The 27569-nt window shown below is 46.7% G+C and overlaps 1 long non-coding RNA gene across 1 annotated transcript in view; it reads right to left on the bottom strand.

Annotated features, from left to right (window-relative positions):
• Nucleotides 1-6187, bottom strand: part of LOC135364663 (uncharacterized) — an 81496-nt gene extending 75309 nt beyond the window's left edge. Inside the window, exon 1 of the long non-coding RNA XR_010412105.1 lies at nt 6031-6187. This is a non-coding gene — a long non-coding RNA (uncharacterized LOC135364663). The remainder of the gene's footprint in view (nt 1-6030) is intronic.
• Nucleotides 6188-27569: the final 21382 nt, after the last annotated feature.

Raw genomic sequence — 27569 nt, 5'->3', positions numbered from 1 at the left:
CCCACCTCCGTCTCCCGCCTCCCACCTCCTGTGGGCTTCTGGCCCACCATTTCTTTCTCATGCAATGCAGTGTTTCTTTTGATAGTCACTGAGTCGAGATTCAGCAGCCTTAGCCTTCGAACATTTTTCCTGGGAACTGCCCCCTTCCGGTGAACGCTCTAGAAGTCTACACTTAGAGCAGGTAGAAGCCACCAAAATACTGAGGATTGCGAGGCCTTGCATTGGTCACTTAAACTCTGGGAAATTCAATTGCTTCATCCGTATAATGGGATTTAAAACACATTATCAGCTTAAAGGTGAAAAGCTCAAATTGATGATCTTCTGTTTCCTTCTGCTTTCAGAAGCCATGCCTGTAATACACACAGGACTTCATTTCCGATCAAGCTTTCAGTTGGGCAGCAGTTCAAGCTCAGGGAAAGAGGGGTTGGCAATCGACCACAGAGACTCCAGACTCGAGAGGTCTTTGCACACGTTTCTTAAGGGAAAGGCAATTTAGGAAGCTGGAAAAGCTTGGGACATGTAAGCACAGAATGTGAGGGCAGGGCAACTGTGGGGCCCGCAAGGCCAGGGATGCTATTTTGCAGATGGGAAAACCGAGGACAGAGAAAGCAAGTGACTCACCCACATGTGGGACCCGCCAAAGCAGGAGTGGGGATAAATTAAAGCTGCTGAGAGATGGAACTCACAGCCCAGATCCCCGGCCAGAGCATGTCAGCACCCTCCTCCATCCATTCCCAGCTGTTCGGGTAGGTATTATCAGCAGCACTTTATAGACTGAGAAAAATTAACGGATTACTTCCCTTGGGCCATATCCTAGGAAAAGGCAGAACTGAGACTAGAACTCAGGTTTTCTGGCTCCAAAGACAATGTTTGCTCCTCTCTTCCGTGTTGTCTTCATAGAGGAAAACTGTTATATGAATCTGTGCTAAGAAGAGTATGAAGTCAAAAGTATGTACAGATCAAGACATCTTGGTACATTCAAGCTTTGTTTCCATCACTCCCATCATCTAGGGCTGGTGGGACCCTACCTCTGCATTTCCCCTTAAGAGTCCCCTATGCCACCCCAAAAGAAAAAAGCCCTAATTGACATGAGTTTTTAAAATAAATTAATATAAATCAATTTTGCTTTAAGAAGTTGAAAGGACTGGACACACCCTGAGTCTGCCCAACCCGCTTTGGCAGTGGCAACCTACAGCAGTAAAAGGCAAGGCAGCAACGGGATGAATTGCTATGGAATTAGCTGCCAGGCCCCAATATCCAAATTGGGACCTGAGGTATTGGGGTCCACCTGCCAGACTCCCGCATCAAAATGGCAAGTGCCCACTTGACTATGTTCTCCACAGTCTCCCTATCAGCTGCAGCCTTAGATGTGAGACAACTGTATTTTGTCACAAGCCCTCTTTGAAACACCTTAATTGCCTCTAGAGAGGCCCTCAAATGCTTTTTGAAATCATGCTAACTACCCGATACCCCAGCATCTGTCCTGCCCTGAATTCTTGAGCATTCTTGGCTTTTAGGTTCACCTTCGACCGACCCACGCTGGCCTACACTCGGGGCGAGCCATGCCCAACCACAGAGTTCTCCTGGAGGCCATCCAACAGGGCGGCCAGGGTGCCTTCACACATGCCACAGGGGCTAGGCTTTTAAGAGGACATCTTAGTTAGGAAAACATTAATAACAACAACAAAATAACCCTCGGGCTGTATATAATTGTAGATACCCATTTCATTATAAATAAATGGAAGAAGTAAAATGGTTATGAGAAATGTTCCCTTCATGCAGTGTTTGTATGCTCCTGGAAGTCTTTTTTTTTTTTTCCTCTCATTTTGGTAAAGACCAAGATATCTCAATAGCAACATAAACACCATATTGTCTACTAGTTACTATAGCAACTGCTATCCGTGTAATTTGCTCATGCCTAAATTAAAGCTGCCTAGGGTAGCTTTAACTTGCATCTCTCACATATGACTTTTCAATGGTGTTTTTCTTTAGTGAGAATTGTGTCTCTTAAATTGTAGGCAGCGTGCTGTACCACTCTACTTTACCTGGAGCCAACTTTTGCCATTACCTGACTTTGTTTCCCCCATGACTTTTAGGTATGCATCAAAGAGAGAACATGCTTTCTTAATGGTATATGGTATATATATGGTATATATACTAGTATTATATAGTGGCATATTAATATATATGTGGTATGCCACCCAGGAGAGTGGAGGAGGGGGATGAAGGAGAAAAGCTTTCCATCTGAAAAGAACATAAGCATCTGCCCAGCAATGAACTTCACTGCTCCTGAACTCATCAATTCTTTCCTACCTCTTCACTCAACACAATGCAAAAGGCAAACCTGAAAACGGGCGTGATGGAAAGAGGAACAGAGATGCACTAAAGAAAAAGGCACAACGTTTAACCCTCTCTTCTCCAGCATCCTTCCCTCAGCCCTACAAAATAAACAAGTCAAGAAGTTCTTCAATTCTGTGACTGTAGGCAATGTGGTGAATGAATGCTTCTAAATGCTAGCACTGGATAAATGAGTTCATTGTTGAGAAAGTTCTGGACGAGCCGGTAGCCAAGTCTTATCAGCTCTGTTACATATCCTTGCTTGTGTCCACTGTGGGATTGGGCTGGGAGAGGAAAGGTGTCGTGAAGCAAACCATTAAATACACCCACCTTTGCAAAATATTGCCTTTCAAACTTAAGATCTATTATGCTTTCCTTAAAGATCCCCAAATTTTCAGGGGCACTACCAAGATACGCAGCAAGTTTCTCAAAAACCACATTGGCATCCATTGTGCCTACCATTCTGGCCCACCATTTCTGGGTGGGCCAGAGACGCTTACCATGACTCAATGACTTTTCAACCAATAAATAGGCACCTGGAATGAAACCAAGATGGACTCCTTAGAAGAAACATCAGGATCACTGTCCAACATCGTAACCCTCAGGACAGACAGTGTGAGAGTCTCTAAGTGGAGGTTTGCGGGGCTTTCGAAGGGCTCCAGGTTTGGGTGTGGGCAACCTGCTAGGTTTTAAAGGTGCGGGAACAGTGTGGGAAACCTTTAATATTTTCATACGCGTTCCTGAAGTCTTTCCAGTGTCAACGATTCCCGTGCCGCATTTATTAAATAGGATCCTCTTCGCAAACACTGTTTCATAGTCTTCCTTTTCTCCTGCAAAGCACTATCGAAACCCGAGTGCACGTTGTGTCAGCCGTTCGGAAGCTGGGCGCCAGGCAGCAAAGCACCGCGCGCCTCCAGCTGCAGCCCACCCTCCCGTTTGCCACTTTAATCCTCCAGACTTCAGCCATTTCCCATTTGGCCCTTCACATCATCTCGGACTAATCCGTCAAACATTTCAGACAGCCGAGCCAATCTCTGATTGCTGAGGACTTTGCCACAAGCACTATGTCTGTTAATAAGATTTTCATTTGGAAAGATGCCAGGGTGTCCGTGTTTTCTATCGTATATAAATACTAAGATTTAACGGCTTCGGGTTTTGTTTAATGTTAACGTCAACTATTAAGAAAAAAAAAATAGAAAGTCCTCAAATGCCTGGCCTGACAGTGAAATGCCCCACCGAGAGCTATTTTGCAAGGGTAATGTTGTGGGAACAACATCCATCTTCGCAACAGCTTCATTAGCCCCATCTAGCTGACCTCTCCACATAATGTTGTCAAATGTGACGGGCATCAGATTATTGGGAATATGGAGATCAATAAATATGCAACACCGGCGCGTAGAATGCTTCTGGCACCAGAGCCATACAAATGCCATCTACCATGGCTCACACTTGCTGTCATCTGTCACACCAGCTAGTAAATAGACAAGCTTAAGGGGAAGGCTAGCCGTAATGGTAAAATATATGGGGGACGATGAATTAGACAGGGAGTGTGTAGTCAGGGTTCTGATGCATGACGGGTCCAAATGAAAAACACCAGGCAAACGCTCCGGAACAAGAGCCTGCCTTCTTTGGGCAATCGATGCAAATTCTTGCCGCCTGGCCAAAAGCTGCTCTGTGGTCCGGCTTCTGTGTTTTTGATGTCAGCCACCAAGGGAGTTCTGGCTGCATCTGGGAGGCTTGCTAAAAACTTGGAGTCTCTCGAGTATACCATGAGACAGCCAGACCACCCACTCCTGGCAAATTCCTGTGCGTGTCAACCATACCGTGTCATTCCCTGCGATCTCCACCCAAGGCCCCCCAAAAACGTGCCTACCTTGTCCAGTTACGTTAGCCTCAAATGCCTACACTTTCGGGTCCGCAAAAGAGCAACCGGGTTAACCGCTAAAGACACTTCGGGTGCCCCTAAGTTGCTGGTGGTCCCTAAGTTGCCCAGATAATCAGACCTTTGGAAACCACCTCTGACGACAAGTTCTCTGTCGGGCCACCCCATCAAAGGTGTCTGTACGCTGCCCGCCCACCCTGCCAGGAGCCAAATACCACTACCCACTCTCTGCACACATCACCGCCCAGAGAACCCAGCCGCAGGCCTGTGGTCTGCCCGCAACAGTGTTTTCCAGATTCCCCAGAGAGGGCACCCTGGTTCATAAACCCTCCTCCCCTCCCCAAAGTACCTGAGCCCAGCCACGTCCACCTTTAAGTAAAAGAAACTTAAATAAAAGCAAATTCTCGAAACAGCAAGCACGGAGGATGTAAGCCACGCTTAGGCATATCCGTAGATGCCCTGGGCCGGAATGGCCACGTTCCCCCAACCCGATTAATGTCGACGACCAACGATGACCAACATGCATCCAGCCCTCTACGTATTAAGAAATGTCACTCATCTCTATGGAAAAGAGAACAAACAAGAAGCATAAAGGTATTTTTGAAGTATACTGTTCTGAAGGTACTTGGCTAGTAATCTGCAGCCTAGGTACACACCATACCTTTTAGCACGGCTATTTACCTCTGAGGGAGAATGCTGCCGTACTTACGATAAAGGCTGTTGGACCTCTTCATCAATAGCAAACCTTTAAGCACAGCACATCTCATAAATAGGAGTTCCACTAACACAGACTTCAAAAGGCTAGAACTTGATAATTCAGAAATAGAGCTATATTAAGTGTTCCAGCAGTCCATCCATAAAAGCCGTCGTATATTCTAAATGCCAGAGTCCTCCGAGCAACATGACAGGTCTATTAGAATAATAGCAGGGGAAAGCATAATTACAAGTAATCACTGGCTGGAAAGGAGCTAGTTGTTTTTGTAGAGCAAAATGCCGCTCTGAGTCCCGCGGAAAATGCAGCCTGAGCCTCAGCGGCGAGGGCAGATAACCATCGAAAATAACCATGGCGCAAGTCCAGCGCTATTTATTTCTATTTATTAAGAACTCTTTGTATACCTTAATGTTTTCCTGGTGAAATCATCTTAATTTGAGCCCACATTTTCTTTGGATAAGATTATTATGTAATTGCTACTTAGAACCAGCCACTATTTTCTATACATTTGTTGGTCAAACAGTTAGGGTGTCTGTCTTTTCCAGCCTGACAGAGAAGATCATTCCGTCAAGCCGCAGCTCCTGGTTGGCTCCATGGAACCATACTGAGTTATCACCATGAGCGCCCCCACCCCAAGAAGACAAAGAAAGCTCGGCAAAGCATTAACTTTTTAATCCCTAGCCTAATGACTGTGACCATAAAAAGGGACAGGGCTGTTTCGTCCTTCGGGGTGGCAGAGGGTGAGGCATCTGGGGGCCTTAGGGATGTTCCCTTACAGATGGCACTGTAGCTGATGCCTGAAACTCCCATCTACCTAGCAGCTTTGGTTTACCTTCCTCCTTAGCTAGAAGGATTCTCTACCCTGGTCAAGCACTTTGAAGGTTCCAAAATGCAGGGGGGTAACAGACCCCATCTGAGCCTTGTCAAGCTCAGAAGGGAGCTGGGGGAGGGGGGATATTGGCTCCACTTTGCAGATGTGCAAGTTGAGACTCTGGAAGGGAAGGGCCTCCCTAGAAGTCCCACGGTGGAGGATCTTCCCACTCCACCATCCTGCCCTGACAACAGGCTTACTTGACCGCTGATTCTCCAGCTCACTTACTTTATGGGATGTGCCAGGGAACGTGAAAGCCACGTCGTGCGTAGTGCTGTTGTACAAGAGCCAACCGAGTCTCGACACACTGAAACGGGCCCCGTGCTCGGCCTCCAGTCTCCAGGAAGATGGTGCAGAGGCTCACACCTGACACGGAAGGCAGCCGTGCTCCCTGCACAGAGAGAGACACAACCAAGTCAGACTCACCTAACTTGTATTGATTTATGGACAGGGGACCACAAGTGGAGGGAGCTGGCGGGTAAGGGGAGTAGACGGTGGGGAGAGAGAGACTGAAATCTAATTTTTAGCCCCAGCCATGGGAAAAATGCACCTCTGGTGACTCCACCTAAGAATCGCAGGTAGAGTGGATGTGGGACACGTGGGACAGACAGTGGGGAGCCAGTGAAGTGGACTTGGAACTCCAGGTCCTTCACTGACTTTCCAGCCATCTGAATCTGGGCCATTGATGTAACCGTTTTGAGCCTTGACGTCCTCATCTGGAGAACGGGAGTAACAATACCACCTGCCTCACAGGGCTGTTGTCACAGCAGGAGACAACCAAGCACAGGGCATGGCACACAGGAAGGGAGTGACCCACACTCCCCAGTTCTTAAGCCTCCTGGAGGCTTCGGGAGCCTAGCTAATCCTTCAAGGCTAGGGGGCAGTTCTCCAAAAAGCTAATACTCCAGACCTTGTCACAGTGGTCCAGAAACTCAACCGGCCTCCTGCCAGGGGCTCATTTTTAATAAAACCTTGATAGAAGACCCTGTTGGAGCTCTGTTTTGTTGGCACATCTGCTTCTCACATAGACTCAAAGCAATATCGTGGGAGGCAGGACTTAAAAGTTTTTGGGATTCAGGGGCGCCTGGATGGCTCAGTCGGTTGAGCGTCCCACTCTTGATTTCAGCTCAGGTCATGATCTCAGGGTTGTGAGATCAAGCCCCACATTGGGCTCTGCATGGGGTGTGGAAACTGCTTAAGATTCTCTCTCTCCCTCTGTCCCTCCCCATCCCACCCCAAAAAAAGTCTTTGGGATTCAGTAGCATATCAATGTTGCTTACAAAGTTATAATATGCACTCCTTCCTCCCACTCAAAACATTCAGGTTCAAAATTAATTTGGTTTTGAGATAGCAACACCAGGATTTCATCAAAGCAAGGTCAGAAATCCCAGGCCAGTGGATATACTTTCAAATTTAGGCTCTTAAAGAATTTCAGCTTGTCCAAGACCAGATCTTCACCCCCTCTTATGGAATAAAGCTCCCATGATGCTCAGCAAGACCATATCAAGACAAGACTTCAAGAAAGAGGATGACAATGACGATGGTGGTGGCACTGATGTGAGGGTGACCATGATGACCATGGAAGCGAGGAGAAGATTAGGCGCAAGGCTGGTCTCGAACAAAGGATCCAGCTAGGCAAAGAAAGCCAATCCATCAGTTCACATCGGTGTGAGTCATAAACCCTGGACCTCAGTTGAGTCCATTGGTTCACTCAAAGTCCTGAGACCCGAGGCAGTGAGTGCACTTGCCTCCGGCTTCTGGCTAGACTAGCTGCGGATCTTCAAACTCAGAAGTCTAGCAAAAGGTTTTACTCTGGAGAAGATTATCAGCCCCCAACATTAACTACCTTAAGCATATCTTGGGCTTGGAAAACACACACACAGAAGTTACCCCAAGTGAGCATGAGTCTGCAGTCATGTTATAGATGCACACACCTCTGTTTTCCTGAACACCACACGTGTCCCTGCCACTCATTCCATGGCAACTGGCTCATAGCCTGGCCCTCCCCTCCTTGGCCCCACTATTGGGTTTGTAGGACGATTTCTGAAATCACCTCTTGAAGGAAAGCCTCATTACCCAGTGACATGTTGCAATCCCAGCCACTGCTTCCAGAAAAGTTTCAATGTCCATTACATTAGCTAGCCTTAAAATTGAATACAAATCCATTTTAATCAATATGTTGTAATAAATAGATATTAAGGCATCACAGCACTAATGTACAGGTAGACTAATTAAAGCGCTAGCATGTGCAGCACTCACATACCCCAATTTTCTCTACAAAATCCTTATTGAACCGCTACTTTAAAAAAAAATAATTGCATTTGCAATTAGAAACACTGAAGTTACATTATCGATTTTCTGCTAAAAACCTTTTTAGTAAACAAGCACAAACTACATTCATTAAATGTAAGTGCTTGGAGCTATGGTGTGAAATTCAATTCAGCCATTATCATGAATTACACTGATTATTGCTATAATTATTTTCTCTTGGATACAACTGCATTTCTGTCCCTTGCTAGTTCTGTTGGACATATAACCATGTTCATTTTATAGCTAATAATACTCAACTGTAGTCCCAGCAATTACTATCACTTATACAAATCATTAAGTTAAGCTACGGGTACCTAGTAAGATTCAAAAAAATTAAGTAAAACATCCTTTTTTACCCTTGAAATAACTAATAGCATTAAAGAACAAGGAAAATTACAGATGTTAACTGATTTACGTTGCAAGCTTTAATCAACTGTACTTGACTTGTCAGAAATTTCTGCTGTCCTAAACACACATTTTGAGAAGAAATCCTCCAACAGAGGGGTTTTTTTGGGGGGGAGGGGGGCCTGGGTGTTTTGTTTTTGTTTTTTTACAAATGAATAGTCGATGGGCTGGATTCTGTGTCTGCAGCATTCTCAGGGAGTAAAAAAGCCATGATCATTTGGTGTGTTGTAAGAAAATAGATTCTGTACTTTAATCAGATCCCCAAAAATGGCTTTGCATTTTCTGTGTGTGTTTGTTTAGGAATCTTATTAACTAAACAGATTATAAGAGAGAAAACTCACCTTTACTTTCTCTTCCAGAGGCAGCTCTAGCTTTATACAGTTGTTAAAGTGAACCCTCGAGAGGAAAAAGGTATTTTCAAAGGAGACTTCCCTTTCTCCCCTGGGGCGAGGGCATTGCATGGATGGGGCAAGGGTAGACCTGTCTGGGCAATATTCCCTCAAAGCAGATGTGGTCTCTGGGGGTCCTGATGAGGAACACCCTCCATAGGAAAACTGGTGGGGTAGAAAGAGGGAGGGGAGGGATGGGGGAGAAGACAGGGATGTTTTCAAATTTGTGTGTACATGTGTGTACATGGAAATAGAAACAGCATACACGGCTAAGAAAGGGTTTGCAGACTCTGGTCTGCCCACGCCTGCCAGCCTGGAAGGCCCTCATCCCATTTACCAAGGCCACACTCCTGAGCCCCTACACCAGGATGACCTCATTGACAAACAGCAGCAATGCTTCGTCCGGGTAGGTTTAAGAGCCCTCTGGAAAGTGAGCTTCCTGGGCCTCCTTGCTAAGCACGCCTCAACCTCCTTAGCATCTGCCTGTATTTTTTTTACTGCCCTCATCATTGGGCACCAGAGGGCCCAGACCTGGGTGAGGTCCTGGGTGGGGGTGGGGGGAGGGGTCAATGAGGCAGAGCCCCCCAGGTGGGAGCCCTCGACCCCCGGTGGAAGCAGGAGTCAACTTCTCAGGAGCTTCACCGTTTTCTCGGTAGGCACATTTCTGCAACACACTCTACCTACCTCATTCATCTTTTTTAACGTGAAGGGGAGAGGGAGGTGGCCTATAGAGATCCATACACAAAATTTTTACGAATAAGAGAAAAGAAGTTAAGTGGGACTGGCGTGGATTGGAATCCAGAGGTGGGGTTCACACACCTGGCTCAGCACCACAGGGTCCTACAGATTGCTAAAAGCCAGCCACAAGTTTGGCTCAGAGCTTCCTAGCGGCCTAAGCAAAATGGAAAACACAATCTTAGAGACATTAGGCTCACTGTTTCCAAAAGAAGACGTGTCTATTTAGAAATAAGTAAAAATCTTTTAATCTGAAAAGAAAAAGGGAAACAAAATCTGGCGTAAGATTCAGAAACCAAGAATTAAAGGCATCTTTTTAAAAAAGTCAGGTATTACTGCTTTTTTAGATTTTGTTTTTGTTTTCTCCTGTAATATAAACCTCTGAAGAGCATCAGTGGGAACTCTGATGCTGTTTCTAACTATAAAGACGATAAAAAGAAAGAAAATAGGACAAAATTGTGGTGTCGGCACATCTTAAAAGCGGAGAGAGAGCGTGTGTTCACAACACTGCACCGGGTGTAAATTAGCTGATTTATGCCATCGTTCTGGACTAATTAGAATTTTTCCAAAGCAGCTAAGTGAATTTTCTGGCCATTTTTGGTCATTTAAAGTATTAATTGGTATCACGCGTGCAGTACAAAGAAGTCATTTTACAATTCTTAAAAAAAATTGTAAGAATCTTTTTTTTTTTTTTTTAAGACTATTTCTTGCTTCTCTACTATCTGGGAAATTACCTGCAATAACTGAATACAATTTTAAAATAACCAGAAGTCAGAATTTTCAGCACCCTCCTTTTATCAATTTTAAATGAATGGGCATTTTTTTTTTAATTAATGCGATTGATAGTAATGACAGACCTCTATCACAGGAAGCAGTGAAGGGAAGAGACAGGTGCCCCTCTAACACAGGCAGGGTCACATACACGCGTGTCTTGCACCCCCGGTGAAGAAAGGATTTTTTTTTTTTTAAATACTAACAATTTGGCTAGATCTGGTTATCTGTCTGGCTTGGAGTGTTTCCTGGGGAATCACACTGAAGAATTCAACAGGCGGGCTTGGAAAATTCAGAAGAGGGAAAATTAAATTCCTGGAGATAGTCGAGAAGAACTTACTTATAAAGAGCCTTTTCCGCAGGAGCTCAGAAGCGTGTAATCTGACCTTCAAAGTAAAAACGGTTTGTTGCATTAGTTCTGCTCAGCTGACCATGAATACTAATTGCAGGAAGAATTGCGAGCCCAATACCTGGGGGCAGGAACACACAAAAGTAGCCGGGCAAGGCAAACAATGAATAAGGTAAAAACTAGCATCCACACTCCTATTCAACTCCACGTGATCTGCACCAAAACCCAAAATTACAATGAAGCCAGTATCTGCCCCTTGCCCCCCAGAGACTAGAGGAAAGAAGAGAGGCAGCCCTGAGAGACTGGGTTGGGGGTGCGGGGGCGGTAAAAATAATACATGCTTTGGCTCCCATATCTCCTATTCGGCTTTCTCCTTCTACCCCCGCTTCTCCCTCCACTGTGAGGAGAAACTGTTGCAATTCCCGCACAGGGTCAGGAGCTGGACTTCTGCGGGCTTTCGCGCCCCATCTCCACCTGAGAGACACCTGGTTGGTGGAAAGAAGCCTTTTGGGTGTAAAGATGGGCTTGAATCTGAATTTCAGCTCTGTGATTTAAATTTACTGGCTGGAACTTAAGCCAGTCACTAAACCGCCCTGGGCCTCAGTTTCCTCCTCTGTACAATGGAAGCAGAAACACCCAGAGCACACAGTTCTGAAGACAAAATGAGAAAAGACGTGTTTCGTACAGAGCAAGCCCAGAACACACGCTACCTTCGGAGGATTTCCCACCGACAAGGAAGCTGCTGGAAAGTCTGGCCACGCAGTGTCCCCGCCCCTTTCGGGAAAGAAGAGCCTCCATCCACCCCCAGCCTCAGCTGACTGGCCAAATGAGAGCAGGCTCAACCAGCCACAGTCTCTCCTCCTGGCCTGGGGCCTGGGGCCTGGGGCCTGGGGTCCCGAAGGCGAGCCTGTGGCAGAGGCCGCTGGGGGTGCGGTGCCCGGCGCTGCTTCCTTGTGTTGCGCACAAAAGTGGAAAAAGCCCCGGGGAGTGCTGGAGTCAGCTCATGCGCTAGCTCCCAAGAGCTGGTTTCTAAATCATCAGGAATTCTGCGGGTGAAATTCGTCAGCACGGCCGTTATTAAAAATTAAATTAGGTAAACTTACAGGTGAATAAACTATATTAAAAACAAAGGTGATACTCAAAAAAAAGTATCGCTTCCTAATCTACATTATTATTACGTTTATTATTATTACTTTACGTTTTATTAGTATCTGTGCTCCTGAGAGTCTGGTGGAGATGCTATCTAATGGTGAGCTCGTAGACCTCTTTTCCCAGCTCCACCTGCACGTTGGTAGCTTTGGATCAGCCACGGTGGGAGGATTTGCATGATGGGAATCGGCAAACACTCGAATCCAGGCTTTCTCCCCCCCCCCCGAAGGCGGGTTGGTAGACGTCTACCAGAACGCCAGTGGAAGCAAACTTGCCCTTCTCCGTGGGGAAGAAAGACAGCAGATGCGAGGAGAACACGGCAAGCTCTCCTATTCCGGCGCCACGCCTTTCCAGGGATCTGGCTGCACTGTTCTTGGGTTCTAGAAAAACACCCCTGCATGCTTACGGGGAATTTCCTTTGTTAGGCTGAAACCAGCTCAAGGGGGTTTCTGTGTCCCCGTGTTAACCAATGAACAAGACATAAAACCAATGAGAACATCGGGCTCTCTCTTTTGGGGTCATTTTAATCTATGCTGAGCTAAGCATAATAATAAAGCCCTAATCACTAGTCAACCGCTGTTGAGATTTTTTTTTTTTTTTAATCTCTGTATAATACGCCGTGTAGCCTGGAGATATTCCTGCTCTTTCTTCCTCATCGCCAAGAACAATCGGGCGCCAGTCTCGTTGGCCGGATCCCACAGGCCTTCTCTGATTTGCCAGCGGGACGTGGTGCTGCTCGGACATTTATGTAACTACTCTAAGTTGTGCATTAATTACTGACACCACACCAATGATCCAAGTAGGCCTTAAATGTTTACTTAGGAGAAAGCTCTGTTCCTCAAAGAAAGATTGGGTGGCTGGTGGGAAACCTGAACATTTGGCAAGCTAGGTGATCCAAGAGCTTGCTTTTCACAGATCAGGTGGGCCAATTCCATTTCCCAGAAAGATTTTTTTTTAAATGCTTTTAATCTTCAAGTTTTCCCTTCAAAGAAGCAGAGGCATCAACTGCTTGCTTGTTTCCCCACCTCCCACCTCAACTTTCCCCCTTTACTAAATGTTTGTTTGCTTTTAGTAATGGTTCCCTGAACACTGCCCTCCTCAGCCTCTTCAAATCCGTCCGTTTTCAAGATAGTGAAATGGCAGATGCTCCCTAAGTGGGAAAGCAGGAGTAACGGCAGGAACCCATTCAGATTCTCTTCCTTGGGTGTGGCAGGTGGGCTATCCTGGTCTCTGCAAGGAAAGTGAGCCTAAGTACAAACAGTGCCCGTGGTGATTTAAAAATGCCTCGCCAGCCCTCACACACAGCACGAGCTGCCACCACGAACTAATGCCTTCTGAAGCAGGCAGAGGTCAGAACTGCTAAAACGTACATCTCGGCGGCGTTCACATTCAAGTGCAACTTCCTATCTCATCAAAATCCTAAATATATCCAAATTCCCATTTGCCGGAATTAGGATTTGGAGAGCAAGCTACTTACCCTGCTGTCCGATTCTCTTCAATAATTGAAAAACAGGTCAGCCGGCAAGGAAATCACATACAACTGTTCGGGTTAAGAGATGACGATCCATTTCTCAGGAGTCTTTAGGGTGACCACAGTTAAAGACAGCTGTTCTAAAGCTCACTTTTTCCCCCTCAAGGCTTATTATTACTCAGGTATGATTTCCATCCAGCTACAAGTTAGGGTTTTTCTTTCTGACTAGTGTCAGCAAACTGCAGCCTCAGGCCAACTCTGGACTGCCACCTACTTTTGTATGGCCTGTGAGCTCAGAATGGGTTTTAGTTTTCGTATTTTTAAAAAGTTTTTTAGGGTGCCTGGGTGGCTCAGTTGGTTAAGCGACTGCCTTCGGCTCAGGTCATGATCCTGGAGTCCCAGGATCGAGTCCCACATCGGGCTCCCTGCTCGGCAGGGAGTCTGCTTCTCTCTCTGAACCTCCCTCCTCTCATGCTCTCTATCTCTTTCTCTCTCTCAAAAAAAAAAAAAAAAATCTTAAAAAGTTTTTTAGGGGCGACTGCCTTCGGCTCAGGTCAGGATCCCAGGGTCCTGGGATCGAGCCCCACATCGGGCTCCCTGATCGGTGGGGAGCCTGCTTCTCCCTCTCCCACTCCCCCTGCTTGTGTTCCCTCTCTCGCTGTGCCTCTCTCTGTCAAAAAAAAAAAAAAATCTTTTAAAAAAAATTTTTTTAAATCAAAATAGGAATTCTCCATGACATATGAAAATTACATGAAATGCAATTTTCAGGATCCGTGAGTGATGTTTTATTTGCAATATTTTCAATCCCATTTCAATTTTATTTTCAATCCCATTCCCCTTCATTTATGTGTTATCTGTGGCTGCTTCTACATGTCAGTGACAGAGTTGAGTAGTTGAGGCAGAGACTGTGTTTGGCCTGCAAAACCTAAAATATTTATTGTCCACCCTTTACAGAAAAAGCTTGCCTGCTGAAGGACGGAGAGATCGGCCGGACAAACCAAATTTGCACTCAGCCGCAAGGCCAACGACGCCTCTAAAGCCTTACACGGTTTTACAGCATTTCTTTCTCTTCTTAGGCTAGAAATGTTTCTGAATGGAGTGGCAGAGTTAATTTTTGTGTGGGGAGTTTTATTGTCACAAATTACTCTGACAGCACACACCAAGGTTCTTGAACAGGGCCGGTACACAGGAGGTCCTAAGTAAACACTCTCATGTGGCCCTCATTCCCTGCCTTCCTTCACGAGGGATCACCTGCCCTTGTTTTTAGTTTTTTTGTTTGAGGGAGAGAGAGCGAGAGCAAGCATGGGGGGGAGGGACAGAGGGAGGGGAGGGAGGGAGAGAATCTTAAGCAGGCTGCACACTCAGCCGGGAGCCCGACACGAGGCTCAATCCCACGACCCTGAGATCATGACCTGAGCTGAAACCAAGAGTCGGTCGCTCAACTGACTGACCACCCAGGTGCCCCTCACCTGCAACTTGTTTTTTGCTTGTTTGATTTTTTTTTTTTGTCCTGAACCAGCACTTCTTTTCATGAAGCCTGTCCCAGCCCAAGACCCGATTGCTCTCAGCTTTGCCAGGACCTTGTCATGAGCCAGGCAAGTATCCCTGTAGAGATACTATAGTTTGTTTGAAACCTCACTTGTTGGAGACAAGAGCAATCTTTCTTACTAAAACTTGGATCACGGAAGATTTGGGGGGAAACTATGATTTCATTGAGTTCAAGTATGTATGGTAACACATTTATGGGTAAGATTTTGACCAAATAAACCTTTGGAATTGGGTAAACTTCTAAATAGCTAGCGAACGTTGAGCCCAGATATCTGCAGTAGTCAGAGGGTGTATTTGGTCCATAAGAACTGGAAAGTTTTTTGGAACTTGGGCTTTCTGAGGGCAACAAGGGGTTTTGCTGAGAATGACAATATTCCTGCACTGAGCATAAATGTTTACAACAACTACAAATGGCAGATGGTGGCCTTTTGTGTCCTTAGGAAAATCACTTAACTTCTCTGAGCCTCAGAGTCCCTAGATGTAAAATGGGGATAATAATGGTCCCCACATGGGGCGCCTGGGTGGCTCAGTTGGTTAAGCGACTGCCTTCAGCTCAGGTCATGATCCTGGAGTCCCGGGATTGAGTCCCACATCGGGCTCCCTGCTCGGCGGGGAACCTGCTTCTCCCTCTGACCCTCCCCCATCTCGTGCTCTCTCTCTCTGTCTCATTCTCTCTCTCAAATAAATAAATAAAATCTTAAAAAAAAAAAATAATGGTCCCCACCTCCTAGTGTTTCCTTAATGATGAAGTCATACCTGTTAAGCCCCAGAGCAGTGCCTGGCATACAATAAGCCCTTAATAAGCGTTAGCTGTTGTCACTGGAGTTGTTAGCATTAATACTATGGCCCAGAGATGGTGGAAGCAGCCATGAGCCTGCATTACAGGGTTTACTGTCAAGTCTGGCTCCTGTGATAGACATACAAAGATGGAGAGTGAGCGAGGTTCATCTCAGCATCCCCGGTGCCTGGGCCACCAGGGGACCCTCTAATGTCTGGCCAACAAGTGCATGGGCTGTCAGAAAATGTGTGTTGATGGTAACTGAACTCCAATAGATTTGCCTCCACCAACAAGCCAGCAGGCAACACGTATGCACTTCTGTGTCCAAGCAGAAAAGCAGAGCACACGGCCTGACCTGCAAGGTGCGGACATTAATACACCTGAAAAAAATTAGTGAAAATGAAATGACGTAAAGAATGACCTGACCACTCCCTCCGCTCTCAGACACACCACAGGCACAGCTCCTATCACTGTGGGGGGCCTTCATCTCCCGGGCTGGACACCAAGTCAAACCTTTAGTGACCATTCACTACAAAACATGCCAAGCACTTCACGCACAGAGTTCATTTCATCCTCACAGCAACGCTGCAAGGTAAGGACTTTCATCATCCCCGGTTTGCAAGTGAGGAGACTGAAGCACAGAGAGGTTCGGCAACTTGCCTAAGGTTACACAGTGAATAAGCGGCAGAGGCAGGATTCAAACTTGGAAGAGCCTGGCTTGAGAGCGCAAGACCTTGAACATGACGTTATAGTGTGGCCACTTACATGGCAAGTGCCTTGGGAGCTGGGTCATTTTAGTCATCTCTGTATCATCAGAGCCTGGCCCAGTGCCTGGAACATAGGAAGTTCTCAACAAATGCTTGTTGGTTAAGCAGGATCAGACTACATATTAACCTTCAGCTTAAAATGGGGTCAGTTTCCCCCACCTCCATGCCCGTCTGCTGCCCACCACACCAGCCCTGGGTTCATATGAGCGAGCCAGCCCCCCAGGCTCCACCGCTACCCCCATAGCTTCTGATGTCTTAGCAAGTTTCTCTGAAAACAGCCTGGCAACACTAACCTGACCAGCAGCCGTCACTGGTGAGGACTGCGGGCATATCTGTCACCAGTGAAAAGGCTGTATTTATGTCTTGGCAAAATCCATTCATTCCTTTAAGGGTCCGGAATCCTCCAGGGAGTGTCACACATCCACCTAATGCACCCGGTTCTCAGCTTTCTGGCTGAGGCTCTCACTTAGCCGACAGATGTGTGAGCTCGCAGGTGATTCACCCAGCCAGCTAAATCCCAAGAGGCCTGTCCGTAGGGCCATGGGTGAAAGTGACAGCAGTGAGATCAGCGCAACTCAGACTCACAAGTTGCCCCTGGAGGTCCTCTCTGGCTTTCCATGACGATCATGATGACAAGGATGCAGAAATGTGGGGGTTTCATGGCTTCACCACCTGGGTGTCTCATGGAAGGGAGCCCACCACACCTCTTCCTTCCACAACATCAGCCATTGCCTCCTAGCCTGGCCATCGCTTCCACCCTCCACGTTCAGTCTCTCCTCCGCACCTCTGATCATGCTACTCACTCTCTTACAAGATTCTTTGCTCTCTTCCTTGTCTTTTCTTAGTTGTTTCATGGCAGCACCTTTCTTAGACATCTATTCACGTCCCTCATCGAAGGTCACCTCCGGGGACACCTGGGTGGCTCGGTCGGTTGAGGGGCTGACTCTTGGTCATGATCTCAGGGTCATGAGATCAAGCCCCACATCGGGCTCCCTGCTCAGTGGGGAGCCTGCTGGAGATTTTTTTCTCTCTCTCCCTGACCTTTACACCCCCAAATGAATAAATAAATTAAAAAAAAAAAGTCACCTCCTATGAGAAGACTTCTTTGATTCCCAGAAACCTTACTGGAATTACTCCCTCGGATCATGGAAGGCATACCTCTATTATAGTATATATCAGTCCATTCTGCAATTGTTTATTTACCTGCCCCTTCTCGCAGCTGAGTCCTGCACTGTATCCCTGGAACCCAGCTTTGAGCCTGGTGCACTTGGGGCTGGGGGGAGGAGGGAGTGTTCATCAAGTGTGTGCTGAGTGCATTACTGTCCGCAGCCTCCCTGAACTTCATGTCCATGTGGCTCCTTTATGAGCACTTACCACTCTCTTAAATAGCAGATGTGAGTGTGTGCTGCCTCTTGGACCGGACCACGAGCTCCCCAGAGAAACGATCACGACTCATAAAATTGTAGCCACTGCCCCCACTACAGTGGGTGACACATACTATGTGCTCAGGAAATCGGCAACTCTGTGCAAATTATAGTCTGTAAGCCACGATTTTCAGTTATCATAGCCAATAAACTGAACTTACTATTTAAGCCCCAAGTTTTAGCTGGTAAGTTTCCTTAGTGTCCCAGGGGATGGAGGTTGTTCCCAGGAAGCAAAAAAGGACAAAGCACTCACCCCGCTCACTCAACAAGTCAGGGGTGGGGCGCCTGGGTGGCTCAGATGGTTAAGCGTCTGCCTTCGGCTCAGGTCATGATCCCAGGGTCCTGGGATCGAGCCCCGCATCAGGCTCCCTGCTCCTTGGGAGCCTGCTTCTCTCTCTCTCTCTCTCTCCCTCTCATGAATAAATAAATAAAATCTTTAAAAAAAAAAAAAACAAAACAAGTCAGGGGTGGAGCCTGGCCAAGAAAAGAAACAAAACGATTTTCCAAGGTTATTTTTTACCCATTCAATTATGCTGCCTGTTAAGAAAACATTGATCCTGGATGGACTGCTTCATTAATAACCTTTCTGTTAACTTCCTTTGTTTCTTCTCAAACCACACAGCCCTGAAGAATGGAAAGTGTTCACTCTAAATTGTCTCCTTTGGAAACAAAGGGATGTGTTTCTTTGGAAAGGTGTCTCCTTTGGAAACCTGGACCCTGCTAATGGCAGTTGGGATAGAGCACACTGACGATTAGACTTCCCTCAGGGACACCAAAGGACTCCAGGCTGTGTGTCAGAATATGATGCTCTCAGCGGCATCTGAGTGGCTCAGTCGGTGAAGCATCTGCCTTCAGCTCAGGTCATCATCCTGGGGTCCTGGGATCGAGTCCCGCGTCGGACTCCCTGCTCAGTGGGGAGTCTGCTTCTCCCTCTGACACTCCCCCGGCTTGTGCGCTTTCTCTCTCTCTCTCAAAAAAATAAATCTTTTTAAAAATGCTCAGGGGGCCCCCCAACAAGTGTCCATTGTCAGTGGACTCTCAGAAAGGAGGTTGAGATGGACGACCCAAGGTCAAGGAAGAAAACCAGCAAAGAACAATGGTTCAGAAGCCAGGGAGGAAAGAATTTCCGGGAAGAAGTTGTTATAAGTGCTATGTGCCACTCAGAGGTCAAATAAGAAATAGAGATTAGAAAGTCTTCTGGGTCTGATGACGAAAATAAGAACTTGCTTGTCAATCAGCAAATACTTCTCAAGACCCCAACCCTCACCAGGGATAGAGTGCTGACCAAGTCAGGCTAGAGTCAGGTGGGGCAGCAGACAGCTAAACAAGAACGTAGGTAAGCACAATCAGAAAACGTTTAGTAGGGACAACTGACACAGACTTAAGGACGTGGGAGAAGTTTACCAGAAACAATAACAGGTAACCTAACATTTGAAGGATGAGCGGAGGTGGGCAGGCAGAGGATAGAGGGTAGAGGCGCGGACTGGGAGTCATGTTCAAGGCAGAAAAAGAACATGTACAAAGCTCAGAGATGAGAGGAAGCCTGGTATCTATAAGGAGCTGCACGAAGCTAGTTACGGCTGGTGCAGAGAGGACAGGTCAACCGTGCCCTTATCCAATGCCCTGGATGAAACAGACCAGAGCCTCTGGCACATCTCCAGGGGCCCTACCCACCCAGGCCCTAAATTACCTCTCTTCACGTAGGGTTTCAAATCAACCTGTGGTGTTCCATCTGGTCCCAGGGATCCCAAGGGAGGAGATGCAAGGCATTCGACAGTAAGCTCCCCAAGGATAGGGGTTTGTCATCTCTTTTATTCACTATTCACCTAGTACCATGCCTGAGACGCAGTACGCTCTCAACAAATAACTATGGAATGAATAAAGGAAGCAAGCAAGCAAGCAAGCAAGGATACCATTGACTTCCCTGCCTGAGTCACCTTTGTGGTCACCCTATCAAAAACAACAACAAATAACCCAGGTCAGTGAACACACCTGGTGATCACATTATTCCTAAAAGGTCACAAGTTATCCTTAAAACCCATCTGTTTGAGAATCAGTAACAACTCTTTGGCTGACTCCTTCATTTTGTTGTAAGCATGGGCCTCGTTTGCCTGTCTCCATTCATAACGAAGCCTCAGAGAAGGCAGGGATGGGGGTGGGAGAGGACAAAGATCTCATCTCCAAGTTCCATGTGATGCCTACTATCTCCATGTGCTGTTTTCTACCTAATAAGAGTATTGTATCTTAAAATGGAGCTGGTCAGGATCTTTCCACCTTCCATTTCAATGAGGCTGTAGTTTAATTAAAAGTAGAATAACATTTACATACATAATCATCACACCTCAACAAGAGGCAACTAAAAGCTTCTTATGAATGCATATCCTGCCACCTGGGCGTAGGTTTCATGAAACATCCCTGAAGATCAGCTCATTTTCTGTTTGGGGTGATACTGATGGGCTGTAGCACTGTAAAACTTTGTTAAGTTAGTGCATGTGTCTGAGGCTTAAGGGAGAACTTTTCTAGTGTCGGTTTCTCATATCTGGAACAAAACCGATCATGATCCTATGTATAATAATTATTTATATGCACACAGATGTTTAGCGTTTTCCAGGTTCTTCTGAACAACACTCTCCTGTTTGATCCCTGGAACAACTCAGCCAGGTGCATAAGCGGAGCCATCACCCCTCATCTGTCAGGCCCTGCAAGGTGAAGTGATGGGTCGCAGAGGAACCAAGTGCCAATTCTTAATCCAGTGCCCTTTCTACCAGTTCATGTCCTAAGACAGTACATCCTATAATTTTCTGGAATTATTGTTTGCCAAAAGTTGGCGTCACTTAGGTACGGAGTGGTGTTCTTAATGAAGAAGCCGTAAGAGATGTGTATAAGGTATTCATTACAGGACTTCAAGAGTTAGGGAATGTTGGGAGGACGATGGCTTAGAGAAAGGGCTCTTGAGTAAGGCTGCCTGGGTTCAAATTCAGGCTCTGTCACCAACGGCCTGCATGACCCACAAACCACTTAGTTGATATCCCTGTCCCTGGTGGACATCTGGGGTTGTCTCCACTCCCTCAGGCTTCCATTTTGGGGTCTTCATGGATCCAGGAACACTGACTCTAATGCCAGCTTCCAGGGTAGCAAAAGTGATTTAAGCTAAGCCAATCAACCCTATCCATCCCCCAGGCCATGTCACTGATCCAGCCATGGCCATGGGACCCAAGCTAGTCCAATCAGAGGGAGCCCCAGGATCTTGGAGGGAATGCAGGGACAAAGACACCCTGCTGGGTGTGAAGAAGGAAGCACAGAATTCTGGGAGCTGCAGGCAGCCATCTTGGACGCCTAAAAAGAATCCGCCTGAAAAGAAAGTGGACTCTTTAGAAGGCAGAGCAGACACATGGAAAGAAACAGGGACCCTGATAACACTTGTTGGCTGCAGCCAAACCTGCCATTAACTCTGGATCTTTCAGTTACTTGAGATAATAAATTATTAGGTGAGCCCATTTGAGTTGGATTTTCTGCTGTGACCGAAAACATCCTGACTTGCGTCGTCTCAATTGTAAAATAGCAAGAAATAACAATATTTCTTCACCCTCATTAGTTCGTTGTGAGGCCCAAAGAAGGTACCACACAGGAATACTTGGCACTGTCCTCTCTGTGGCAAGCCCTCTACTCCACCCACGGACAAGGGGAACATCTCAGCACCTTCTCCTCACTGTGACGTCGGGTTCTTTGGGCCAAAAAAGCCAAGCCTTTCAAATATAAATATCCCATGTAACCTGAGGGCCCCAGACAAACTACGCTTACCCACACGTCTGTGCATGGGCTCATTTGGGATGTGTTACTTTAAAATTGTGTCATATTAGGAACTGCTGTGTAGCAGGAGGGCCGAGCTACTTTGTCATAATCACACTGCTCGTCATTTCCAGGCGTTCGGTGATTTTACTACCTTTTCCCCCGGTATCCCCTGGGTTGGTGTCCTTAACCTATTATGTAATGATATTTCAGGGTCTGGGAGATGAATTGCTCTCTGCGTAAAATATGGCAGTGGATCTATACCCCTAAGCTCTGATAATTAGTTTTTAATGTAACTACAATTCTTTTGAGGAGATGTTTTTGCGCTCTAAAATCTTCTTAAAAGCATCCCTTAGGCTGAAATTAAGTTGGCAGGAGTGTCATGGAGGTCTGCGGCGAGGGGCGAGTGGCGCTCAGGTTACCAGCCAGCCTGACATGATTCATGGGCCGCAGGCAGCGAGGGGCCGGCCCGCCTCTCCCCTCCGTGGCCAGGCCTGCTCCAGCACGCGGCCGCCAAAGCAAAGGGCGAGAATGCACTTCATCACCGAACATGACACCCAAGTAATGGTTACAAATGGCTTTTCAAGAAGGAGGAGGATGGGAGGGGGGCCTAGAGAGGAGGTGGAAACGAGCTGGCGGGGGGGGGGGGGGGTGCCTACCAAGGCCTCCCGTTTCTCCACATCAGAGAGCTCCTCTCTGTCTAAACCGCTGTGGATTTCTCTTCTATTAGGTCAACAAATATTTATTTCAGTTAAGGCATTTAAAATTCGTAAGGGACCACAGCTGAGCTGCTCCTGAGGAAGAAACGTCAGCTTCCTTCCGCAAACACGCGCGCAATAGGCCTCCTCCCACTTCGCTCTGGTATTCTCAAAATGTGCTTTGTTTGTTCTCTGCCAAGACAAACGGGCCATCCTGTCTACAGGTAGGATGACATACAGACCCGTGGGGTCCGGAGCTGGGACACAATCTGTCATAATATTGTTATTATTAGCATCTCTGCAGTGAACCCATGATATGTTCACTTGGCTCCATAGAGGGAAGCGAAGGCAAACCAACACGTACACGAAGGCCCAGAGGGGACAGGATACCAGAGAATGCTACATTCTCTGTGAATTCCAAAGAAATTCCAAGTCCATAAATGCCCAACAAATCTGTGAAAACATTTCTTTGACCTCTGCCTAAAGCTACTCGTAGAGAAAAACGTAAAAGTGGTTTGAAAATAATACAAACTAGGGTACTTTACTTTGATCTTCAGATGCGCACCGAGGCCCTTTCCCTCTGCAAGTCGGGGGAGGGACAGCCCTCAGGGCTCTTGTCAAGGCGTTCCAACTGTCCAGTCAGAGAGCCCCACTGGTGCATGAGCCCCGGGCCACGGTGTGAGGTCTCCATGGCCTTGGACAGATTCCTAGAGAACTGGCCAGGCTTCCCACTTCCTTGTCATTTTCTTCACGCCTTGGACAGAAGGCCACTCACCAAGCAGTGAACACTGAGCTCAGGAAAGGGCCCCTGGGCTTACCCTCCACATCGCAGTGTCCTGGCTCCAACCCCTGCCTCCTCCTCCAGCCCCCTCAGGGCAGCCACTCTCACCTCCCCCCCACCTCCCCCCCAGGGGAAGCCAAACAGGAGCACAACCCTCCTATGAATGCTCTCCGGTTTCCACCCATGACAACAGCAGAGAGAACACAGGCTCTGGGCTGTGACCAAATCCACACCAGGAGGACCCGTTGTCCACCGTCTTTTCTCAGAATTAATGGCTCTACGCTAGTCACTGAACTCAGTTCAGAATCATGACCCCGGAGTCCTAGAACAACAGTTCTTAAGAATTACTTGAGGAACTTTCAAAAATCCCAGTGTTCAGGGCACACCCCAGAACAATTGATTCCAAAGTCCTAGGGATGGCCCCAAGGCAGGCGGCGCTATTTGTTTTAAGTTCTCCAGATGTTTCCAATGGAATGTCCAAATCAAGAATCACCAGCCTAAAGCCTATTAAAGTAGAATTCAAAATTTTCTCAGAAAAGAGTTCAACGTTCAGTTCAGGACATATGAGAAGCTCTGAAGAAGTCAGTTCTAATCACGCCATCAAATTGTTCCCAAAGAGAAAGGGGGAAAGAATGTAACAGCAACAACAAAAATGTGTTGCAGCCCCACAGGACGCTGTGACAGAAACGAAAACTTAGGAAAAAAGAAAAAAAAAACAAAAAACCACAGCAAAGGAAAACATGCACGTAAAATATAAAATATGTCCTGAACTTACAAGAATCACTCCCGGGTCATTAAACAAAAAAATGATACCATGTGTGGGTTTAGCTCTATTTGGAAGGTAAAAGGGGAAAGGAACATAGTTACATCACTTGGGTAAGGGGGATAATATGACCCTTTACTATCTTAAAAGAAGAGGTGATCTTCAAAAAAGAAGCAGTAAATGGGATGGCTTTGTGGCTCAGTCGGTTAGGCGTCTGCCTTCTGCTCAGGTCATGATCTCAGGGTCCTGGGATCGAGCCCCACACGGGCCGCCCTGCTCAGCCTGCTTCTCCCTCTCCCTCTGCTGTTCCCCCAGCTTGTGCGTGCTCTCTCTCTCTGTGTCAAATAAATAAATAAAATCTTAAAAAAAACAAAAAACAAAAAAACCCAAATTAGTTCAAGCCTTAACTGAAAATACATTCATCTGGGACAGAAAAAAACTTGGATTTAATCTGAGGACGACTGTCGGTATTCACTGGAAAACAGGTTAAAATAGCATTGCCACTTTCAAATAAGCTGTATCCTGAAAACTCTGGGTTGATGAATTTGATTTTACACCTTCTTAAAATTCTTTTTTTTTTCTCTTTTTAAAGATTTATTCGTTCATTTTTTTTTTAGAGATTTTATTTATTTATTTGAGAGAGCGAGAATGAGAGAGAGTACATGAGAGGGGGGAGGGTCAGAGGGAGAAGCAGACTCCCCGCTGAGCAGGGAGCCCGATGCGGGACTCGATCCAGGGACTCCAGGATCATGACCTGAGCCAAAGGCAGTTGCTTAACCAACTGAGCCACCCAGGCGCCCTTATTCGTTCATTTTAGAGAGAGAGCATGAGCAGGATGGGGGAGAGGCAGAGGGAGGGAGAGAATCTCAACATGGGGCTGGATCTCACAACCCTGAGATCATGACCTGAGCCGAAATCAAGAGTCAGATGCTCAACCGACTAAGCCACCCACACGCCCCACACCTTCCTAAAATTCTTCTATGGGTTAATAAACAGATGGCTCATCCAAATGGAGGGAGAGGAAAAGCACTCATTATCAGGAGTCAACATGAATTCACTTAAGAATTCACTCCAAACAAAACTTGTTTATGCAGAGTTTCTAGACAAGTAGATCAAGTACCTGTGGTATCACTAATTTCCTGGTAGCCTTGTGAACAAGGACACACCATGCGCCTTGATGATAACAGGGGACCTGTGATGGGGGATACCCAAAGCCCCAACCCTGTACCTCCATCAGTCCCTACCTTGAAAGACTGGTGCTCAACGTGGGAAGGCTCTGGCACCTGGGCCCATCTGAGTTGTGGTGTGTCATCTTTTTCTGTCTGTCTGTCTATCTGTCTATCTACCTATCTATCTGAGGTAACTTAGTTTAGAAGGTATGTAAAATAAGGTTATTAAAAACAGAATCAGAAAATCAAAACCGTGAAAAGGAAGAAGAAATGAATATGCCAACCAGAGAAGTTTCTAAGAGTGAATGTTAACTTTGACCCTGAGCTTCTCAGCAGCCAAGGCAAGAAGGGAAGCATGATTGGTTTCATTTCTTTCTTTCTTTTTTTTTTTTTAAGATTTTTATTTATTTGTGAGAGAGACAATGACAGACAGAGAGCATGAGAGGGGGGAGGGTCAGAGGGCGAAGCAGACTCCCCGCCGAGCAGGGAGCCCGATGCGGGACTCGATCCCGGGACTCCAGGATCATGACCTGAGCCGAAGGCAGTCGCTTAACCAACTGAGCCACCCAGGCGCCCTGGTTTCATTTCTGCACACAGAAAGATGATCCATTTTTATGCTGATACTAAATTTTGAGAAGAATCTATCAGTTGAAACCTCACACGGGGAATACAGGGCCTATCACAATGTCTTCAGGGAGGGTATCCAGCAGTCCCTGAGGCACACTCAGTTCGGGACAATCTGCAGGGAGTTTAATAAAGGACTACATGCAAAGGCATGAGTAGGGTACATGGGAGCCATGAGGAGTAGTGAATACTCAGGGGCTGGTAGCAGTGGGGCTTTACCACCCCAGGCTGAAGGAGACTATGGAGGAATGCAGCCAGCCCAAAGCAGCCCTGCAGAAACGGAGCTCACTCTCTCCCTGCCTTCCAGTCTCCTGCCAGGGCTCTCACTGAGCCCAACCGGGGAGCCCCTGAGGCAGTCCCTAGAGGCAGCCTCCTGGGGACAAGGCAGGGCAGAGAAAGGTGAGGAGAAGATCTGGAGGGGCAAAGAGAAGAGAACCGGGACAAATGGTTTCACAGAAAGTGCAAACAAGATTTGATGGCATTGCTTTTTGGATGAAAAAAGCGAGAAATGGATTTTTTTTTTAAAGATTTTTATTTATTTATTGAGAGAGAGAGAGCATGATAGAGAGAGAGCATGAGAGGGAGGAGGGTCAGAGGGAGAAGCAAACTCCCTGCTGAGCAGGGAGCCCAATGCGGGACTCGATCCCGGGACTCCAGGATCATGACCTGAGCCGAAGGCAGTCGCTTAACCGACTGAGCCACCCAGGCGCCCCGAGAAATGGATTTTAAACATAATTCAGGAAGGCCATCCTACAAGAGCACACACTAACGTGATTTGGGCATGTCACTTGCTGATGAAGTATCATGATACAAAAAGTGGAATTTAGAATTCCCAGAGGATAGATGGACCATGTGTCCTTTATATTATATCCTAAAATTGATACTTCCTTTTTGGGAGGCAGTGCTGGTTATTGAGCAGCACCTGGTGTGCTGATGTGTTCTGTTGGCAGCTGAAGACAGATCTGTAAGCTTTAGGTCCCAAAGAAACAAGTGACAGGGTAGGGAGGACAGTCTGTTCTGGCCAATATTTGGCCCAGACCAAACACCAAAGATCTTAAAACCATTATTGAGAATGGTGAAAGGAAACAGGGAGTTGTACTAGAGAAGAGATTTCATGGGAACATAATAGCTGCCTTCTATATCTGAGAGACTTCCAGAAAAGAGATTGTCTGGATTTCTGTGTCATTCCAGAGATGGAGCAAGGGCCAATGGTTTCGAGGCAGAAATAGATAAATCGCAGCTCCATAAACGAAGAAACTTCTAAGGTTCTTTTGGGTTACCAAACCAAGGAATGAGCTTCTGCAAAATACAGATGGCCTCAAATCTTTCCAGTAGACGTTGGAGGTAGATGACAATGGAATGAAAACAGTAGCCTGAGCTTGAGTGTTGACTTTTTTCCAAGGTCCTTGCTACATGCTTGACAGGCATATATTCGTTTAATCTTCTAAGGATGTACCGATCTTCCCAGTTTCAGAAAAGAACACCAAGGATGATGGCTGATAACTGACAGAACCAAGATTTGGTCCTGCTAATCCAACTGCAGAGCTCACGTGTTCAACCAGGCTGCCCATTCCCTTCTGCCACAGAAGGGATTCCCACTCTCAGTGGAAGGTTAGACTCAATTGTCCCTCCTTAGTTCCTTCTGACTCCTGAATTGAATAGAATTATGCTACAATTCAGGGATCCCCTTGAGGGGATGCGACCGGTGAGATCCTTGTAGCCTGGGGTGACAGAGAAAGGAAGGAACTGCAGTCTTGTGGGTAGGACTAATGCAAATACAGGTGAAAGAGGAAGGACATTCCAGGGAAGGAGACCAGGGAGAGCAGAGGCAGAGCCAGAACAAGGAC

This window comes from Mirounga angustirostris, unplaced genomic scaffold (genome assembly GCF_029215605.1).
Source record: "Mirounga angustirostris isolate CCGP_5_RB_7025 unplaced genomic scaffold, mMirAng1.0.hap1 SCAF_6, whole genome shotgun sequence".
Classification (NCBI taxonomy): Eukaryota; Metazoa; Chordata; class Mammalia; order Carnivora; family Phocidae; genus Mirounga; species Mirounga angustirostris.
Note: the sequence above shows the minus strand (reverse complement) of the source record. Positions and strands in the feature narration are given on the sequence as shown.